At 47.9% G+C, this 4,810-nt stretch overlaps 1 long non-coding RNA gene across 1 annotated transcript; it reads right to left on the bottom strand.

Annotated features, from left to right (window-relative positions):
• Window positions 1-1,124: 1,124 nt before the first annotated feature.
• On the bottom strand, window positions 1,125-3,119 carry LOC149460794 (uncharacterized). The gene is made up of 3 exons (XR_016313030.1): window positions 3,021-3,119; window positions 1,617-1,745; window positions 1,125-1,197 (listed from the first exon to the last, which is right to left on the bottom strand). It is a non-coding gene; the product is annotated as an uncharacterized LOC149460794 (long non-coding RNA).
• Between the last annotated feature and the right edge of the window lie 1,691 nt (window positions 3,120-4,810).

The raw sequence follows: 4,810 nt of genomic DNA, 5'->3' as shown, positions 1-4,810 counted from the left end.
CTACTCTGGACCAATCAGTGAGCAGTATGGGTGGAGGAATGGATTTAGTGTTCATGACCCACCTGTGCTGATCTCTGTAGGAGTGTCCTCCTCTATAAATGTCCCCGTTATTCCATCCTCCTCCATAGACTGCTGATCATCCCTCACATACGCCTCTTCTTCTTCTGCTTTCACCTCAACTTTTATATCTATCAGATCTTCACCCTAAATCAAGAAAATGAGAGAAGAGGTCATCTGTAAAACATAGGCTTCAATATTGTGACATCACAATTTTTAAAAAATCAACACATCACCTTGACAATTCATGTTCTAGATGCAACCAACCTTGTAATGGTGAAGGATGGTGTGACCTTCCTGTGTGGAATTCTGGGAATGCAGAGGATGGGGACATCTCTCTGGTGGGTTCCTGTAGCTGGATGACTCCACCATGGTGTCCTGGTACAGATCTTTGTGTTCTTTTAGAACCTCTGACTCCTCCATCCCCCCATCCTCATCCTCCTCCTCTTTTATCTCTTTTATCTCAACTTTAGGATCTCTCAGGTTTCCACTCTGAATATATAATAAAAATAACATCAATGGTAACAATGCAGATAATGTACAGATCCTAATGATACTATCAGTGATTGTTCCTCATCTACCTGATGATGGTGAGGGATGGTGTGACCTTCCTGTGTGGAATCCCGGGAATACAGAGGACGGGGACATCTCTCTGGTGGGTTCCCATGACTGGATCCATCTGTAGGAAACACACACACTGACTGAATCCATTGTTTCTATGTGTTTATCAGATGATGGGGGATCTAGGTGGATCCTCCGTACTGCTCTCTCCTTTACAATAAAGTCTCCTCTTACCCGGTGATGTGAGGGGCGGCTGATTGTCCATCATGACGTCCTTGTAGAGATCCTTGTGTCCTTCTAAATACTCCCACTCCTCCATGGAGAAATAGACAGTGACACCCTGACACCTTATAGGAACCTGACACACACAATGATACAGTCACCATCCAGACACATCCCTTGTCTGTTACTGGAGAATGTCCCAGAATTCCCGGCACCGCTCACCTCTCCTGTCAGCAGCTCCATCATCTTCTTGATGACTTCTAGAATCTTCTGCATGTTGTGTCTCTCAGGGTTTAGGGAGTCACATGGAGGCACTGTAATGCTCATATGATCACCTGACATCAGAAGAGGAAATCTCTGTATTGGGGAACCAATAGCAATATCATGTTAGAATCCCAGAATCCTCCTCACCTCTCCGGTCAGGTCTGTGTTTTATTAATAGAGATAAGAGTGATGTCATGTGACCTCCCAGAATCCTCCTCACCTCTCCGGTCAGGTCTGTGTTTTATTACTAGAGATAAGAGTGATGTCATGTGACCTCCCAGAATCCTCCTCACCTCTCCGGTCAGGTCTGTGTTTTATTAATAGAGATAAGAGTGATGTCATGTGACCTCCCAGAATCCTCCTCACCTCTCCGGTCAGGTCTGTGTTTTATTAATAGAGATAAGAGTGATGTCATGTGACCTCCCAGAATCCTCCTCACCTCTCCGGTCAGGTCTGTGTTTTATTACTAGAGATAAGAGTGATGTCATGTGACCTCCCAGAATCCTCCTCACCTCTCCGGTCAGCAGGTAGATGATCTCCAGGGTGAGGTTTAGTATCTTCTCAGTCATGTGACTCCGGTCCTCCTCCATCCTCATTGGTGCCATCATGTGATCTATACAGGTCTCCTTGTAGACGGATAACTTTGGGAAATGAAAGTAAGAATGATTTGGATGGTATTGGTCACACAATAATAGGATGTGGATGTGAGGGGGGAATAGGAGGGTTCCTGGACATTAAAGGACTACTACCACCATGGGAAGACATTTAGTTTGGCCTGCTTAGGGTTTGTTACATCTTGGAGGACCCATAACCCTCTTGGCCTGTCATATCAGAATTTCCTTCTTCTCTGTTGGGTTTGTTTTGTTTCTAAACTGGTTTGCAGCTGAAATAGAAGTGCTCTAAGAAAAAGTGCTCACCAACGAGTGAAGGAATGCCCTTCTTCATCTTACTTGATATTCCAGAACATATCACTTGATCAGTCAATAAGATGGTTAAGTTTGCAAGTTCTGTGAGGTCTGAAAAATAACGGCAGGTGGGATGGGAGGGCCATTATAGACCCAGAGACAGCCCCCTATTCCCTCAGAGCCCTGCAGTCTGACTACTTCCTCAAGGGTCTCAGAGTCCTTCATCTACAATACCCCTTCTGAGGCCCTTAAAGTCTTTTTACTTTACTAAACTCTCACAGACTCTCAGCTCCTCTACTTCCCTTTGAGCCTTCAATATTTTCCTCCCTCTGACACCAATGATGGAACATATTCTTCATGGCCGGCTGGGGAATGTTTTCTTCCTCCTGAGCAGCAATGTAAGGGGCTCTATTCTCCATACTCCTGACCCCGGCACTCCATCATTGTGTTGGCTGCATAGTGTAATGATTGCCCATTGGCTGCCTGTGTAGTGTCATCATTGCCCTTTGTAGGCCATGTATGGTCAGGATGGTCCTTGTCTTGTCTATTTATTGTCAGTGCTGTTTGTTTAGAGGACCATATTACTAGAATTTATGTCCACAATGAGGAGAATGTTCCGGCCCCGGAAGTGGGGGAATGTTGTGCCCCTGAAGGGGTTAATCTGGGTTCCCACACTATATATGTGTGTATCATCATCTGCTGGAGATAAAAGACGTCACAGTGACTATGGAGGACGGACATGACTGTGGAGGAAGAGGACGGACGTGACCGTGGAGGAAGAGGACGGACGTGACCGTGGAGGAAGAGGACGGACGTGACCGTGGAGGAAGAGGACGGACGTGACCGTGGAGGAAGAGGACGGACGTGACCGTGGAGGAAGAAGACGGACGTGACCGTGGAGGAAGAAGACGGACGTGACCGTGGAGGAAGAGGACGGACGTGACCATGGAGGAAGAGGACGGACATGACGGGGGGGTTACTGGGTGTAAATAGGAAATAACATCTTATTACCTCCTCTGCTGCCACTTCCACCAACGTCTACTTTTTATTTCTTTGGGACTCACGTCTCATCTGGGACTTTTTATTTATACCCAACATCACTTCCTGTCTGTCTTCCATAGAGACTTCCTGTCTGAGTAGAAGTGAGATCCCCACCTTGTGGAGCTCAGAGGAACTGCAGCCCCGAGAAGCGTCTGGTAGTGTGACCCCGGCCTTGTGCTGGGTGTGTATGGACTGTACACCAATCAGCCATAACATTCTGACCACTGACAGGTGAAATGAATAACACTGATTATCTCATTACAATGATATCTGAAAGTAGGGGGATATATTAGGCGGTAAGTAAACATTTTGTTTGTGTGAAGTTGATGTGTTGAAAGCAAAAAAAACAGGATCACAATTTGTGGTGTATAGGGCTGTTACATAGTTAGTCTGGCTGAACAAAGACAAAAGTCCATCCAGTTCAACCATTAAAAAAAAGTTATAATCCTACACCCACAGTTGATCCAGAGGAAGGCAAAAAAAAAACCCCAGCAAAGCACGATCCCATATGCTCCTGCAGGGGAAAAAATTCCTTCCTGATCCCCCGAGAGGCAATCGGATATTCCCTGGATCAACTTTAGATGACGACCATTCAGGGTGCCCATGCTGACCTGTGTTTACAGCCAAAAGCACCTAAAATGAGCACATGAGCACCAGAACTGGACCATGGAGCCATGGAAGGAGGTTGCCTGGCCTGATGAATGATGTTTTCTTTTCCATCATGTGGATGGTGAGGTGTGAGCGTCACTTACCTGGGGAAGAGAGGTGCAAGCGTCACTTACCTGGGGAAGAGAGGGGCGAGCGTCACTTACCTGGGGAAGAGAGGTGTGAGGTCACTTACCTGGGGAAGAGAGGTGTGAGCATTACTTACCTGGGGAAGAGAGGTGTGAGCGTCACTTACCTGGGGAAGAGAGGTGTGAGCGTCACTTACCTGGGGAAGAGAGGTGTGAGCGTCACTTACCTGGGGAAGAGAGGTGCGAGCGTCACTTACCTGGGGAAGAGAGGTGCGAGCGTCACTTACCTGGGGAAGAGAGGTGCGAGCGTCACTTACCTGGGGAAGAGAGGTGCGAGCGTCACTTACCTGGGGAAGAGAGGTGCGAGCGTCACTTACCTGGGGAAGAGAGGTGCGAACGCCACTTACCTGGGGAAGAGAGTTGCAAACGTCACTTACCTGGGGAAGAGAGGTGCGAGCGTCACTTACCTGGGGAAGAGAGGTGCGAGCGTCACTTACCTGGGGAAGAGAGGTGCGAGCGTCACTTACCTGGGGAAGAGAGGTGCGAGCGCCACTTACCTGGGGAAGAGAGGTGTGAGGTCACTTACCTGGGGAAGAGAGTTGCAAATGTCACTTACCTGGGGAAGAAAGGTGCGAGCGTCACTTACCTGGGGAAGAGAGGTGTGAGGTCACTTACCTGGGGAAGAGAGGTGCGAGCGTCACTTACCTGGGGAAGAGAGGTGTGAGGTCACTTACCTGGGGAAGAGATGACACCGGGATGCAGCATGGGAGGAAGACAAGTCGGTGGGGCAATGTGATGGTTTGTCTGGTGGAGTCCAGGCCTTGATGGCAGCAGAAGAGGGAACCTACTCAATATGAGGGGCGATCATAGTGTTCTGGTAGGTGGTCATGATCTTCTTTTGGTGGTTATGATGTTCTGGTGGGTTGTCATAAAGCTCGGGGGGGGGGCGGTTTTAATGTTCTGCTGGTTAGTACATGAGCACACAACTTCATAAGAAAAATAAAATAAAGTAAAAATATTTCCACC

Source organism: Staurois parvus, unplaced genomic scaffold (assembly GCF_062004578.1).
Source record: "Staurois parvus isolate SC_StPar_1 unplaced genomic scaffold, SC_StPar_1.0 ptg000221l, whole genome shotgun sequence".
In the NCBI taxonomy this organism is placed as follows: domain Eukaryota; kingdom Metazoa; phylum Chordata; class Amphibia; order Anura; family Ranidae; genus Staurois; species Staurois parvus.
This window is presented reverse-complemented; position numbering and strand designations above follow the sequence as displayed.